The sequence below is a fragment of the Rana temporaria genome, chromosome 6 (genome assembly GCF_905171775.1).
Source record: "Rana temporaria chromosome 6, aRanTem1.1, whole genome shotgun sequence".
Classification (NCBI taxonomy): domain Eukaryota; kingdom Metazoa; phylum Chordata; class Amphibia; order Anura; family Ranidae; genus Rana; species Rana temporaria.
Window position 1 is genome coordinate 223398892 of NC_053494.1, and position 17630 is coordinate 223416521.

Consider the following 17630-nt stretch of genomic DNA (forward strand, 5'->3'; position numbering starts at 1 on the left):
AGGCAGATCAGGAATGACCAGGAGGATGGTGGGGAGAGGAGGCAGATCGGGAATGACCAGGAGGATGGAGAGAGGAGGCAGATCGGGAATGACCAGGAGGATGGAGAGAGGAGGCAGATCGGGAATGACCAGGAGGATGGAGAGAGGAGGCAGATCAGGAATGACCAGGAGGATGGAGAGAGGAGGCAGGTCAGGAATGACCAGGAGGATGAAGAGAGGAGGCAGATCGGGAATGACCAGAAGGAAGGAGAGAGGAGGCAGATCAGGAATGACCAGGAGGATGGAGAGAGGAGGCAGAGCAGGAATGACCAGGAGGATGGGGAGAGGGGGCAGAGCAGGAATGACCAGGAGGATGGAGAGAGGAGGCAGATCAGGAAAGAACAGGAGGATGGAGAGAGGAGGCAGATCAGGAATGACCAGAAGGAAGGAGAGAGGAGGCAGATCAGGAATGACCAGGAGGATGGGGAGAGGAGGCAGGTCAGGAATGACCAGGAGGATGGAGAGAGGAGGCAGATCAGGAATGACCAGGAGGATGGAGAGAGGAGGCAGATCGGGAATGACCAGGAGGATGGGGAGAGGAGGCAGAGCGGGAATGACCAGGAGGATGGGGAGAGGAGGCAGATCGGGAATGACCAGGAGGATGGAGAGAGGAGGCAGATCGGGAATGACCAGGAGGAAGGAGAGAGGAGGCAGATCGGGAATGACCAGGAGGATGGAGAGAGGAGGCAGATCGGGAATGACCAGGAGGAAGGAGAGAGGAGGCAGATCAGGAATGACCAGGAGGATGGAGAGAGGAGGCAGAGCAGGAATGACCAGGAGGATGGAGAGAGGAGGCAGATCGGGAATGACCAGGAGGAAGGAGAGAGGAGGCAGAGCAGGAATGACCAGGAGGATGGAGAGAGGAGGCAGATCAGGAATGACCAGGAGGATGGAGAGAGGAGGCAGGTCAGGAATGACCAGGAGGATGAAGAGAGGAGGCAGATCAGGAATGACCAGGAGGATGGGGAGAGGAGGCAGATCGGGAATGACCAGGAGGAAGGAGAGAGGAGGCAGAGCAGGAATGACCAGGAGGATGGAGAGAGGAGGCAGATCAGGAATGACCAGGAGGATGGAGAGAGGAGGCAGGTCAGGAATGACCAGGAGGAAGGAGAGAGGAGGCAGATCGGGAATGACCAGGAGGATGGAGAGAGGAGGCAGATCAGGAATGACCAGGAGGATGGAGAGAGGAGGCAGGTCAGGAATGACCAGGAGGATGAAGAGAGGAGGCAGATCGGGAATGACCAGAAGGAAGGAGAGAGGAGGCAGATCAGGAATGACCAGGAGGATGGAGAGAGGAGGCAGATCGGGAATGACCAGGAGGATGGGGAGAGGAGGCAGAGCGGGAATGACCAGGAGGATGGGGAGAGGAGGCAGATCGGGAATGACCAGGAGGATGGAGAGAGGAGGCAGATCAGGAATGACCAGGAGGATGGAGAGAGGAGGCAGGTCAGGAATGACCAGGAGGATGAAGAGAGGAGGCAGATCGGGAATGACCAGGAGGAAGGAGAGAGGAGGCAGATCAGGAATGACCAGGAGGATGGAGAGAGGAGGCAGATCGGGAATGACCAGGAGGATGGGGAGAGGAGGCAGAGCGGGAATGACCAGGAGGATGGGGAGAGGAGGCAGATCGGGAATGACCAGGAGGATGGAGAGAGGAGGCAGATCGGGAATGACCAGGAGGAAGGAGAGAGGAGGCAGATCGGGAATGACCAGGAGGATGGAGAGAGGAGGCAGAACGGGAATGACCAGGAGGAAGGAGAGAGGAGGCAGATCAGGAATGACCAGGAGGATGGGGAGAGGAGGCAGATCAGGAATGACCAGGAGGATGGAGAGAGGAGGCAGGTCAGGAATGACCAGGAGGATGAAGAGAGGAGGCAGATCAGGAATGACCAGGAGGATGGGGAGAGGAGGCAGATCGGGAATGACCAGTAGGATGAAGAGAGGAGGCAGATCGGGAATGACCAGGAGGAAGGAGAGAGGAGGCAGAGCAGGAATGACCAGGAGGATGGAGAGAGGAGGCAGATCAGGAATGACCAGGAGGATGGAGAGAGGAGGCAGGTCAGGAATGACCAGGAGGAAGGAGAGAGGAGGCAGATCGGGAATGACCAGGAGGATGGAGAGAGGAGGCAGATCAGGAATGACCAGGAGGAAGGAGAGAGGAGGCAGATCAGGAATGACCAGGAGGATGAAGAGAGGAGGCAGGTCAGGAATGATCAGGAGGAAGGAGAGAGGAGGCAGATCGGGAATGACCAGGAGGATGAAGAGAGGAGGCAGATCGGGAATGACCAGAAGGAAGGAGAGAGGAGGCAGATCAGGAATGACCAGGAGGATGGAGAGAGGAGGCAGATCAGGAATGACCAGGAGGATGGAGAGAGGAGGCAGATCAGGAATGACCAGGAGGATGGAGAGAGGAGGCAGATCGGGAATGACCAGGAGGATGGGGAGAGGAGGCAGAGCGGGAATGACCAGGAGGATGGGGAGAGGAGGCAGATCGGGAATGACCAGGAGGAAGGAGAGAGGAGGCAGATCGGGAATGACCAGGAGGATGGAGAGAGGAGGCAGATCGGGAATGACCAGGAGGAAGGAGAGAGGAGGCAGATCAGGAATGACCAGGAGGATGGAGAGAGGAGGCAGAGCAGGAATGACCAGGAGGATGGAGAGAGGAGGCAGATCGGGAATGACCAGGAGGAAGGAGAGAGGAGGCAGAGCAGGAATGACCAGTAGGATGGAGAGAGGAGGCAGATCAGGAATGACCAGGAGGATGGAGAGAGGAGGCAGGTCAGGAATGACCAGGAGGATGAAGAGAGGAGGCAGATCAGGAATGACCAGGAGGATGGAGAGAGGAGGCAGATCAGGAATGACCAGGAGGATGGGGAGAGGAGGCAGATCGGGAATGACCAGTAGGATGAAGAGAGGAGGCAGATCGGGAATGACCAGGAGGAAGGAGAGAGGAGGCAGAGCAGGAATGACCAGGAGGATGGAGAGAGGAGGCAGATCAGGAATGACCAGGAGGATGGTGAGAGGAGGCAGAGCAGGAATGACCAGGAGGATGGAAAGAGGAGGCAGATCGGGAATGACCAGGAGGAAGGAGAGAGGAGGCAGAGCAGGAATGACCAGTAGGATGGAGAGAGGAGGCAGATCAGGAATGACCAGGAGGATGGAGAGAGGAGGCAGGTCAGGAATGACCAGGAGGATGAAGAGAGGAGGCAGATCAGGAATGACCAGGAGGATGGAGAGAGGAGGCAGATCAGGAATGACCAGGAGGATGGGGAGAGGAGGCAGATCGGGAATGACCAGTAGGATGAAGAGAGGAGGCAGATCGGGAATGACCAGGAGGAAGGAGAGAGGAGGCAGAGCAGGAATGACCAGGAGGATGGAGAGAGGAGGCAGATCAGGAATGACCAGGAGGATGGAGAGAGGAGGCAGGTCAGGAATGACCAGGAGGAAGGAGAGAGGAGGCAGATCGGGAATGACCAGGAGGATGGAGAGAGGAGGCAGATCAGGAATGACCAGGAGGAAGGAGAGAGGAGGCAGATCAGGAATGACCAGGAGGATGAAGAGAGGAGGCAGGTCAGGAATGACCAGGAGGATGAAGAGAGGAGGCAGATCAGGAATGACCAGGAGGAAGGAGAGAGGAGGCAGATCGGGAATGACCAGGAGGATGGGGAGAGGAGGCAGATCGGGAATGACCAGGAGGAAGGAGAGAGGAGGCAGAGCAGGAATGACCAGGAGGAAGGAGAGAGGAGGCAGATCAGGAATGACCAGGAGGAAGGAGAGAGGAGGCAGAGCACGAATGACTAGGAGGAAGGAGAGAGGAGGCAGATCAGGAATGACCAGGAGGAAGGAGAGAGGAGGCAGATCAGGAATGACCAGGAGGAAGGAGAGAGGAGGCAGATCAGGAATGACCAGGAGGAAGGAGAGAGGAGGCAGATCGGGAATGACCAGGAGGATGGGGAGAGGAGGCAGATCGGGAATGACCAGGAGGAAGGAGAGAGGAGGCAGAGCAGGAATGACCAGGAGGAAGGAGAGAGGAGGCAGATCAGGAATGACCAGGAGGATGGGGAGAGGAGGCAGAGCAGGAATGACCAGGAGGATGGAGAGAGGAGGCAGATCAGGAATGACCAGGAGGATGGAGAGAGGAGGCAGGTCAGGAATGACCAGGAGGATGGAGAGAGGAGGCAGATCAGGAATGACCAGGAGGAAGGAGAGAGGAGGCAGATCAGGAATGACCAGGAGGATGGAGAGAGGAGGCAGATCAGGAATGACCAGGAGGAAGGAGAGAGGAGGCAGATCGGGAATGACCAGGAGGAAGGAGAGAGGAGGCAGGTCAGGAATGACCAGGAGGATGGAGAGAGGAGGCAGATCAGGAATGACCAGGAGGATGGGGAGAGGAGGCAGATCAGGAATGGCCAGGAGGATGGAGAGGGGAGGCAGATCAGGAATGACCAGGAGGATGGAGAGAGGAGGCAGAGCAGGAATGACCATGAGGATGGGGAGAGGAGGCAGAGCAGGAATGACCAGGAGGATGGAGAGAGGAGGCAGATCAGGAATGACCAGGAGGATGGGGAGAGGAGGCAGAGCAGGAATGACCAGGAGGAAGGAGAGAGGAGGCAGATCAGGAATGACCAGGAGGATGGAGAGAGGAGGCAGAGCAGGAATGACCAGGAGGATGGAGAGAGGAGGCAGATCAGGAATGACCAGGAGGATGGAGAGAGGAGGCAGAGCAGGAATGACCAGGAGGATGGAGAGAGGAGGCAGATCAGGAATGATCAGGAGGATGAAGAGAGGAGGCAGATCAGGAATGACCAGGAGGAAGGAGAGAGGAGGCAGATCAGGAATGACCAGGAGGATGGGGAGAGGAGGCAGATCAGGAATGATCAGGAGGATGAAGAGAGGAGGCAGATCAGGAATGACCAGGAGGAAGGAGAGAGGAGGCAGATCAGGAATGACCAGGAGGATGGGGAGAGGAGGCAGATCAGGAATGACCAGGAGGATGGAGAGAGGAGGCAGATCAGGAATGATCAGGAGGATGAAGAGAGGAGGCAGATCGGGAATGACCAGAAGGAAGGAGAGAGGAGGCAGATCAGGAATGACCAGGAGGATGGGGAGAGGAGGCAGATCGGGAATGACCAGGAGGATGGGGAGAGGAGGTAGATTGGGAATGACCAGGAGGAAGGAGAGAGGAGGCAGATCGGGAATGACCAGGAATGGCCATTCCCTCTCTCCTTCCAGAGGGACCAAGACAAAGGGACAACAGGGGCCCTCAGGAGAACAGGGGCCCTCGGGAGAACAGGGGCCCGTCGAGTCCACACAGAACATCGGTTAACTGTAAACATATAGAATCCCATTAGCAACAATACTATAAAGGAAAGAAAAGAGAAAGTCCCCTTGGAGGGGTGTAGAAGAAAGGGAAGGGGATAAAGGGGGGAAAGGATTGGGGGAGAGGGGATCGATTGAAGCGTACCTGCAAATTTACAGAAGGCGGTATCGCTTCTCTGTTTTTTATATTAAACATCATATAAAACTTAATTTGATAAGAACAAATTTCTTGTCCCGTCACAACCATCATGTAATAATCCTCAGTGACCACCAGGCGGTGCCAAACTCCACCACCTGCTTAGATTGTACTGCACAGATTGTACACTAGATGGCGCTTTACAGAGACATCCGATGCTTTTCACTCCATATAACAAAAATCTATTCTATAAAACTGCTTTTGTGCAGCGCTGAGAACCCACCTGTGTGTATATACTGTACTCTCTCTCTCTCTCTCTCTATATATATATATATAAACACACAGTATCTGACAAAAGTAAGTACACCGCTAAGTGAAAATGTCCAAATTGAGCCCAATTAGCCTTTTTACCTCCCCCGGTGTCATGTGACTCGTTAGTGTTACAAGGTCTCAGGTATATATACCCCTCACAGGTCCATATCTGCACAGCGCTATATGCAGGAGTCCATGACAGGCAGTGGGGTGACGAGGAGCGCGGTGGGGCGACGAGGAGGGCGGTGGGGTGATGAGGAGGGCGGTGGGGTGACTAGGAGCGCGGTGGGGTGACGAGGAGGGGGGTGGGGTGACGAGGAGCGCGATGGGGTGACGAGGAGCGCGGTGGGGTGACGAGGAGCGCGGTGGGGTGATGAGGAGAGCGGTGGGGTGACGAGGAGCGTGGTGGGGTGACGAGGAGCGCGGCGGGGTGACGAGGAGCGCGGCGGGGTGACGAGGAGGGCGGTGGGGTGACGAGGAGCGCGGTGGGGTGACGAGAAGGGCGGTGGGGTGACGAGAAGGGCGGTGGGGTGACAAGGAGCGTTTTGGGGTGACGAGGAGCGCGGCGGGGGGGGGGGCGAGGAGCGTGGTGGGTTGACGAGGAGCGCGGTGGGGTGACGAGGAGCGCGGCGGGGGGGCGAGGAGCGCGGTGTGGGGTGACGAGGAGCGCGGTGGGGTGACGAGGAGCGCGGCGGGGTGACGAGGAGCGCGGCGGGGTGACGAGAAGCGCGGTGGGGTGACGAGGAGAGCGGCGGGGGGGCGAGGAGCGCGGTGTGGGGTGACGAGGAGCGCGGTGGGGTGACGAGGAGCGCGGTGGGGTGACGAGGAGCGCGGCGGGGGGGCGAGGAGCGCGGTGTGACGAGGAGCGCGGTGGGGTGACGAGGAGCGCAGTGGGGTGACGAGGAGCGCGGTGGGGTGACGAGGAGCGCGGCGGGGGGACGAGGAGCATGGTGGGGTGACGAGGAGCGCGGCGGGGTGACGAGGAGCGCGGCGGGGTGACGAGGAGCGCGGTGCTCAGAGCTGTTGCTGGTATTTTGTATTTCCTCCGTGTCTCTCTTGGTGTTTTGGGGGCCCCTCTGTCTCATCACTTTTCTGCCCGTATCTGAACATGACGCCCACCCTATATATGGGGGTCTCATCCTCATTTATATGGGGGTCTCTATCTCATTCATACGGGGGTCTCACTCTCATTTTTTTGGGGGTCTCATTCTCATTTATATGAGGGTCTCACTCTCATTCATATGGGGGTCTCATCCTTATTTATATGGGGGTCTCACTCTCATTTATATGGGGGTCTCATTCTTATTTATATGGGGGTCTCACTCTCATTCATATGGGGGTCTCATCCTCATTTATATGGGGATCTCACTCTCATTCATATGGGGTTCTCATCCTTATTTATATGGGGGTCTCACTCTCATTCATATGGGGGTCTCATCCTTATTTATATGGGGGTCTCACTCTCATTTATATGGGGGTCTCGATCTCATTCATATGGGGGTCTCATTCTCATTTATATGGGGGTCTCACTCTCATTTATATGGGGGTCTCACTCATTTATATGGGGGTCGCACTCATTTATTTGGGGGTCTCACTCATTTATTTGGGGGTCTCACTCATTTATATGGGGGTCTCACTCTCATTTTTTTGGGGGTCTCATTCTCATTTATATGAGGATCTCATTCTCATTTATATGAGGGTCTCACTCTCATTCATATGGGGGTCTCATCCTCATTCATATGGGGGTCTCATCCTCATTTATATGGGGGTCTCATTCTCATTTATATGGGGGTCTCATTCTCATTTATATGGGGGTCTCATTCTCATTTATATGGGGGTCTCACTCTCATTTATTTGGGGGTCTCATTCTCATTTATATGGGGGTCTCATCCTCATTCATATGGGGGTCTCATTCTCATTTATATGGGGGTCTCACTCTCATTTATATGGGGGTCTCATTCTCATTTATTTGGGGGTCTCATTCTCATTTATATGGGGTCTCATTCTCATTCATATGGGGGTCTCATTCTCATTTATATGGGGGTCTCATTCGCATTCATATGGGGGTCTCATCCTCATTTATATGGGGGTCTCATTCTCATTTATATGGGGGTCTCACTCTCATTTATTTGGGGGTCTCATCCTCATTTATATGGGGGTCTCATTCTCATTCATATGGGGGTCTCACTCTCATTTATTTGGGGGTCTCATTCTCATTTATATGGGGTCTCATTCTCATTTATATGGGGGTCTCATTCTCATTCATATGGGGGTCTCATTCTCATTTATATGGGGGACTCATCCTCATTTATATGGGGTCTCACTCTCATTTATATGGGGTCTCATTCTCATTTATATGGGGTCTCATTCTCATTTATATGGGGGTCTCATTCTCATTCATATGGGGGTCTCATTCTCATTTATATGGGGGTCTCATCCTCATTTATATGGGGGTCTCATTCTCATTCATATGGGGGTCTCATTCTCATTTATATGGGGGTCTCATTCTCATTCATATGGGGGTCTCATTCTCATTTATATGAGGGTCTCACTCTCATTCATATGGGGGTCTCATTCTCATTCATATGGGGGTCTCATTCTCATTTATATGGGGGTCTCATTCTCATTCATATGGGGGTCTCATTCTCATTTATATGAGGGTCTCATTCTCATTTATATGAGGGTCTCACTCTCATTCATATGGGGGTCTCACTCTCATTTATATGGGGGTCTCGATCTCATTCATATGGGGGTCTCATCCTCATTTATATGGGGGTCTCATCCTCATTTATATGGGGGTCTCACACTTATTTATATGGGGGTCTCACACTTATTTATATGGGGGTCTCACACTTATTTATATGGGGTCTCACTCTCATTCATATGGGGGTCTCATTCTCATTCATATGGGGGTCTCATTCTCATTTATATGAGGGTCTCACTCTCATTCATATGGGGGTCTCACTCTCATTTATATGGGGGTCTCGATCTCATTCATATGGGGGTCTCATCCTCATTTATATGGGGGTCTCATTCTCATTTATATGGGGGTCTCACACTTATTTATATGGGGGTCTCACACTTATTTATATGGGGGTCTCACACTTATTTATATGAGGGTCTCACTCTCATTCATATGGGGGTCTCATCCTTATTTATATGGGGGTCTCACTCTCATTTATATGGGGGTCTCGATCTCATTCATATGGGGGTCTCATTCTCATTTATTTGGGGGTCTCATTCTCATTTATATGGGGTCTCATCCTCATTTATATGGGGGTCTCATCCTCATTTATATGGGGTCTCATTCTCATTCATATGGGGGTCTCATTCTCATTTATATGGGGGTCTCATTCTCATTCATATGGGGGTCTCATTCTCATTTATATGGGGGTCTCACTCTCATTTATTTGGGGGTCTCACTCTCATTTATATGGGGGTCTCATTCTCATTTATTTGGGGGTCTCACTCTCATTTATATGGGGGTCTCACTCTCATTTATTTGGGGGTCTCACTCTCATTTTTATGGGGGTCTCACTCTCATTTATATGGGGGTCTCATTCTCATTTCTTTGGGGGTCTCACTCATTTATTTGGGGGTCTCACTCATTTATATGGGGTCTCATTCTCATTTATATGGGGGTCTCACTCTCATTTATTTGGGGGTCTCACTCTCATTTATTTGGGGGTCTCACTCTCATTTATTTGGGGGTCTCACTCATTTATAGGGGTCTCATTCTCATTTATATGGGGGGTCTCACTCTCATTTATATGGGGGTCTCACTCTCATTTTTTTGGGGGTCGGTAATTGATCGGTTTTACGGCGTCCCTCTAATCTCTGTGACAAGGACGCGGCGGTCACCCTGTAAAACATTCCGGAGGAATAATCGCTAAGCGCTGACGTCTCCCATTACCATGATCGCTGTGAGTCGCAGGTCGTGTCTCGTTAGACGTAATGCTTTAATTACAGGTTTTATTCCGCTGTATTTCCCGGGATTAACGCCGCATTTTAGAACCTTCACCCTGTTGTAATATTTACAGAGTCAGTAAAACATCGTCACAGCAGCTGGGCAGCGAAACTTCCATTAAATCAGAATATACAACTTCCTCCTCCCCCTCCACCTATGTGTGTGTGGGGGGCGCTGTTCCTGAATCCGCCAGCAGAGGGCGCCCCAACTCCTCAAGAACATGAGGTTCTATTTCACAGCCAGCCACCAGAGGGCGGTGCAGACACATCTATGAGGAGTAATATGGATACAATAGGAGGAGGAATTGATACATTGTTATTGTTTATAGAAAAAGCCGTCCCCTCATTATTATCGATGTTATTATTTAGTGCGACATTTCTATCTTTTCTTCTTTCTTCTTCTTCTTCTTCTTCTTCTTCTTCTTCTTCTTCTTCTTCTTCTTCTTCTTCTTCTTCGTTATCACATTTCTTCTTCTTCTTCTTCTTCTTCTTCTTCTTCTTCTTCTTCTTCTTCATCACATTTCATCTTCTTCTTCTTCTTCTTTCTTCTTCTTCTTCTTCGTTATCACATTTCTTCTTCTTCTTCTTCTTCTTCTTCTTCTTCTTCTTCTTCTTCTTCTTCATCACATTTCATCTTCTTCTTCTTCTTCTTCTTCTTCTTCTTCTTCTTCTTCTTCTTCTTCTTCTTCTTCTTCTTCTTCTTCTTCTTCTTCTTCTTCATCACATTTCATCTTCTTCTTCTTCTTCTTCTTCTTCTTCTTCTTCTTCTTCTTCTTCTTCATCATCACATTTCATCTTCTTCTTCTTCTTCTTCTTCTTCTTCATCACATTTCATCTTCTTCTTCTTCTTCTTCATCACATTTCATCATCTTCTTCTTCTTCTTCTTCTTCTTCTTCTTCTTCTTCTTCTTCTTCTTCTTCTTCTTCTTCTTCTTCTTCTTCTTCTTCATCACATTTCATCTTCTTCTTCTTCTTCTTCTTCTTCTTCTTCTTCTTCTTCTTCTTCTTCTTCTTCTTCTTCTTCTTCTTCTTCTTCTTCTTCTTCTTCTTCTTCGTTATCACATTTCATCTTCTTCTTCTTGTTATTAAAGGGGTTGTAAAGTTTCGTGTTCTTTCACCTCAGTACATCCAATGCATTCGGGTGAAATAACGTCTGTCACCGCCCCCCCCCCCCAGTTTTACTTACTTGAGCCCCGTAATTCCCCCGCCGGAGACGCGCTCTTCCCCTCTGCCCGTTGTCTTGGCTCTTAAAGCGGGAGTTCACCCGAAAACAATTTTGTAACATTAGATTGAGGCTCGTTTTATGAAGGGGAATCGGGTGGTTTTTTTATAATCGAAGCCGTACTTACCGTTGTAGATAGCGCCGCTATCTCCGCCTCTTCTGGGTATGGTCTGCGGGACTGGGCGTTCCTATTTGATTGACAGGCTTCCGACGGTCGCATACATCGCGTCACGATTTTCCAAAAGTAGCCGAACGTCGGTGCGGCTCTATACGGCGCCTGCGCACCGACGTTCGGCTACTTTCGGAAAATCGTGACGCGATGTATGCGGCGGTCGGAAGGCTGTCAATCAAGTAGGAACGCCCAGTCCCGCAGCCCATACCCGGAAGAGGCGGAGATAGCGGCGCTATCTACAACGGTAAGTACGGCTTCGATTTAAAAAAATCCCCCGATTCCCCTTCACAAAATGAGCATCAATCTAAGGGTAAAAAATAAGTTTTTCAGGTGAACCTCCACTTTAATTGGATAGATTGAATGCAGTGCAGCCATTGGCTCCCGGTGCTGTCAATCAAATCCAATGGCATGGGCGCTGGGGGCGGGACCGAGTCCGGGATTCTGCGCCTATGGATGCAAATGCTGGACTCGGAAGCGCGCCCGCATTGTGACCCCCTGGAAGAGCGCTTCTCCTAGGGGGGGGCTATACGATGTGGGGTGGAGCTACCAGCGCCTCTGGGGGACCACAGAAGTCGAGTTTTGGGGCCACTCCAACGAACTGCACAGTGGAGGTAAGTATGACATGTTTGTTATTTAGAAAAAAAACGAAGCTTTACAATCACTTGAACATTCATTTTGTTTATTTATTATTTCATTACAGCTTCTTATACAGTTCTGTAAATTTACACATAGATATTGTACAGTGACATCAGTCCCCGCCCCCAAGGAGCTTACAATCTAATGTCCCTAACTCACAATCGTACACATATCAGGGCCAATTTAGAGGCAATTTACCTCCCATCATGTGTTTGGAGGGTGGGAGGAAACCGGAGATCCCGGAGGAAACCAACACAGCCACAGGGAGGACAGGAAAACTCCATGCAGGTTGTGTTGTGGTTGGGATTTGAATCGACAACCCCAGCGCTGCCAATCACTTATTATCATTATTATTAGTATGATATTTCTGTATATATTATTATTATATTTATTTTTATTTTCTTCTATTATTATTATTACTATTATTGTTTTAGTACGACATTTCTCTTTATAGCAGGGTTCCTCAAACTACGGCCCTCCAGCTGTTGAGGAACTACAAATCCCATGAGGCATTGTAACACACTGACATTCACAGACATGACTAGGCATGATGGGAATTGTAGTTCCTGAACAATTGGAGGGCCGTAGTTTGAAGACCCATGATTTATAGTATGTATATTTTCTTGAAGATTTTTATTTATATTATTATTATTATTATTATTATTATTATGACATTTCATCTTCTTCTTATTGTTACTATTATTATTATTATATTTTAGTATGACTTGTCTCTTTATAGTATTATTTTTTTTTTTTTTAAGTTTGACATTTATCATTATATTATTATTATTATTTAAGGTACTTCTATAGCGCTGTCAATTTACGCAGCACTTTACATATTCATTGTACATTCACATCAGTCCCCGCCCTCGAGGAGCTTCCACTCCAATGTCCCCAACTATTATTGTTGTTGTTGTTACATTTCTTCTTTAACTTCTTTTATTGTTGTTACTATAATTTTAAATAATGACATTTATACTATTATTATTATTATTATTATTATTATTATTATTATTATTATTATATATGTTTACATTTCTTTTTCTTTTCTTCTGTTATTATTATTATTATTATTATTACTACTATTATTATTATTGTTGATAATATTATTATTTAGTTTGACATTTCTTTTTATATTATTGTTCTTGTTATTAGTATTGTATTTATTTTAGTAATTTGATAGTATATATAAATATATTTTTTAAGTTTGACATGTTTCTTTATATTATTGTTATGACATTTCATCTTCTTCTTATTATTGTTATTATTTTAGTTGTCGGATGGAGCGGAAAAAACGTTCAGATTTTCCACCAAGGGGCTGCCATCACAAAATTCCCGTCGGAAAAATCGGATCGTGTGCCCGAGAAGGTCCAAAAAGATTCCAATATCCACAACACATGAGAAACGGGATCTCCGATCATTATTATATAATCAGAAAAAATCAAAACCCACCGACCCAATAAACCGATCATTAACCCTTTCCTATAGAAAACTGTTACCTATAAAATGGGGATCCCTCTCTGGCCAACAGCGTCAAAGTGATCCCTTTCTGACAAACTATATCAAAGTGATCCCTCTCTGACCAACTGCATCAAAGTAATCCCTCTCTGACCAACTGCGTCAAAGTGATCCCTCTCTGGCCAACTGCGTCAAAGTAATCCCTCTCTGGCCAACTGCATCAAAGTGATCCCTCTCTGGCCAACTGTGTCAAAGTGATCCCTCTCTGGCCAACTGCGTCAAAGTGATCCCTCTCTGACCAACTGCGTCAAAGTGATCCCTCTCTGGCCAACTGCGTCAAAGTAATCCCTCTCTGGCCAACTGCATCAAAGTGATCCCTCTCTGTCCAACTGTGTCAAAGTGATCCCTCTCTGGCCAACTGTGTCAAAGTAATCCCTCTCTGACCAACTGTGTCAAAGTGATCCCTCTCTGACCAACTGCATCAAAGTAATCCCTCTCTGGCCAACTGCATCAAAGTAATCCCTCTCTGGCCAACTGCATCAAAGTGATCCCTCTCTGGCCAACTGTGTCAAAGTGATCCCTCTCTGGCCAACTGCGTCAAAGTGATCCCTCTCTGATCAACTGTGTCAAAGTGATCCCTCTCTGACCAACTGCATCAAAGTGATCCCTCTCTGGCCAACTGCATCAAAGTGATCCCTCTCTGGCCAACTGTGTCAAAGTGATCCCTCTCTGGCCAACTGTGTCAAAGTAATCCCTCTCTGACCAACTGTGTCAAAGTGATCCCTCTCTGACCAACTGTGTCAAAGTGATCCCTTTCTGACCAACTGTGTCAAAGTGATCCCTCTCTGACCAACTGTGTCAAAGTGATCCCTTTCTGACCAACTGCGTCAAAGTGATCCCTCTCTGACTAACTGCTTCAAAGTGATCCCTCTCTGACCAACTGCGTCAAAGTGATCCCTCTCTGACAAACTGCATCAAAGTGATCCCTCTCTAAACCAACTGCATCAAAGTAATCCCTCTCTGACCAACTGTGTCAAAGTGATCCCTCTCTGACCAACTGTGTCAAAGTGATCCCTCTCTGACCAACTGCATCAAAGTGATCCCTCTCTGACCAACTGCTTCAAAGTGATCCCTCTCTGGCCAACTGTGTCAAAGTGATCCCTCTCTGGCCACCTGTGTCAAAGTGATCCCTCTCTGACCAACTGCGTCAAAGTGATCCCTCTCTGGTCAATTGTGTCAAAGTGATCCCTCTCTGACCAACTGCGTCAAAGTGATCCCTCTCTGGTCAATTGTGTCAAAGTGATCCCTCTCTGACCAACAGCCTCAAAGTGATCCCTCTCTGACCAACTGCCTCAAAGTAATCCCTCTCTGACCAACAGCCTCAAAGTGATCCCTCTCTGACCAACAGCCTCAAAGCGATCCCTCTCTGGCCAACTGAATCAAAGTGATCCCTCTCTGACCAACTGCATCAAAGTGATCCCTCTCTGGCCAACTGAATCAAAGTGATCCCTCTCTGACCAACTGCATCAAAGTGATCCCTCTCTGGCCAACTGCATCAAAGTGATCCCTCTCTGGCCAACTGTGTCAAAGTGATCCCTCTCTGGCCAACTGCATCAAAGTGATCCCTCTCTGACCAACTGCGTCAAAGTGATCCCTCTCTGACTAACTGCTTCAAAGTGATCCCGCTCTGGCCAACTGTGTCAAAGTGATCCCTCTCTGACCAACTGCTTCAAAGTGATCCCTCTCTGACCAACTGCATCAAAGTGATCCCTCTCTGACCAACTGCATCAAAGTGATCCCTCTCTGGCCAACTGTGTCAAAGTGATCCCTCTCTGACAAACTATATCAAAGTGATCCCTCTCTGACCAACTGCATCAAAGTGATCCCTCTCTGGTCAATTGTGTCAAAGTGATCCCTCTCTGACCAACTGCATCAAAGTGATCCCTCTCTGGCCAACTGTGTCAAAGTGATCCCTCTCTGACCAACTATATCAAAGTGATCCCTCTCTGACAAACTATATCAAAGTGATCCCTCTCTGACCAACTGCATCAAAGTGATCCCTCTCTGGTCAATTGTGTCAAAGTGATCCCTCTCTGACCAACTGCATCAAAGTGATCCCTCTCTGACCAACTGCATCAAAGTGATCCCTCTCTGACCAACTATATCAAAGTGATCCCTCTCTGTCCAACTGCATCAAAGTGATCCCTCTCTGGTCAATTGTGTCAAAGTGATCCCTCTCTGACCAACTGCATCAAAGTGATCCCTCTCTGGCCAACTATATCAAAGTGATCCCTCTCTGACAAACTATATCAAAGTGATCCCTCTCTGACCAACTGCATCAAAGTGATCCCTCTCTGGCCAACTATATCAAAGTGATCCCTCTCTGACAAACTATATCAAAGTAATCCCTCTCTGGCCAACTGCATCAAAGTAATCCCTCTCTGGCCAACTGCATCAAAGTGATCCCTCTCTGGCCAACTGCATCAAAGTGATCCCTCTCTGGCCAACAGCGTCAAAGTGATCCCTCTCTATCCAACAGTGTCAAAGTGATCCCTCTCTGGCCAACTGCATCAAAGTGATCCCTCTCTGGCCAACTGTGTCAAAGTGATCCCTCTCTGACCAACTGTGTCAAAGTGATCCCTTTCTGACCAACTGCGTCAAAGTGATCCCTCTCTGACTAACTGCTTCAAAGTGATCCCTCTCTGACCAACTGTGTCAAAGTGATCCCTTTCTGACCAACTGCGTCAAAGTGATCCCTCTCTGGCCAACTGCATCAAAGTAATCCCTCTCTGACCAACTGTGTCAAAGTGATCCCTCTCTGACCAACTGTGTCAAAGTGATCCCTCTCTGACCAACTGCATCAAAGTGATCCCTCTCTGACCAACTGCTTCAAAGTGATCCCTCTCTGGCCAACTGCGTCAAAGTGATCCCTCTCTGGTCAATTGTGTCAAAGTGATCCCTCTCTGACCAACAGCCTCAAAGTGATCCCTCTCTGACCAACTGCCTCAAAGTAATCCCTCTCTGACCAACAGCCAAAAAGTGATCCCTCTCTGACCAACAGCCTCAAAGCGATCCCTCTCTGGCCAACTGAATCAAAGTGATCCCTCTCTGACCAACTGCATCAAAGTGATCCCTCTCTGGCCAACTGAATCAAAGTGATCCCTCTCTGACCAACTGCATCAAAGTGATCCCTCTCTGGCCAACTGCATCAAAGTGATCCCTCTCTGGCCAACTGTGTCAAAGTGATCCCTCTCTGGCCAACTGCATCAAAGTGATCCCTCTCTGGCCAACTGCATCAAAGTGATCCCTCTCTGACTAACTGCTTCAAAGTGATCCCTCTCTGGCCAACTGTGTCAAAGTGATCCCTCTCTGACCAACTGCTTCAAAGTGATCCCTCTCTGGCCAACTGTGTCAAAGTGATCCCTCTCTGACCAACTGCTTCAAAGTGATCCCTCTCTGACCAACTGCGTCGAAGTGATCCCTCTCTGGCCAACTGTGTCAAAGTGATCCCTCTCTGACCAACTGCATCAAAGTGATCCCTCTCTGACCAACTATATCAAAGTGATCCCTCTCTGACAAACTATATCAAAGTGATCCCTCTCTGACCAACTGCATCAAAGTGATCCCTCTCTGGCCAACTGTGTCAAAGTGATCCCTCTCTGGCCAACTATATCAAAGTGATCCCTCTCTGACAAACTATATCAAAGTGATCCCTCTCTGACCAACTGCATCAAAGTGATCCCTCTCTGGCCAACTATATCAAAGTGATCCCTCTCTGACAAACTATATCAAAGTGATCCCTCTCTGACCAACTGCATCAAAGTGATCCCTCTCTGGTCAATTGTGTCAAAGTGATCACTCTCTGACCAACTGCATCAAAGTGATCCCTCTCTGGTCAATTGTGTCAAAGTGATCCCTCTCTGACCAACTGCATCAAAGTGATCCCTCTCTGGCCAACTATATCAAAGTGATCCCTCTCTGGCCAACTATATCAAAGTGATCCCTCTCTGACAAACTATATCAAAGTGATCCCTCTCTGACCAACTGCATCAAAGTGATCCCTCTCTGGCCAACTATATCAAAGTGATCCCTCTCTGACAAACTATATCAAAGTAATCCCTCTCTGGCCAACTGCATCAAAGTGATCCCTCTCTGACCAACTGTGTCAAAGTGATCCCTCTCTGGCCAACTGCATCAAAGTGATCCCTCTCTGGCCAACTGCATCAAAGTGATCCCTCTCTGGCCAACTGTATAAAAGTGAATCCTCTCTGACCAACTTCGTCAAAGTGATCCCTATTTGGCCAACTGCATCAACGTGATCCCTCTCTGACTAACTGCTTCAAAGTGATCCCTCTCTGACCAACTTCGTC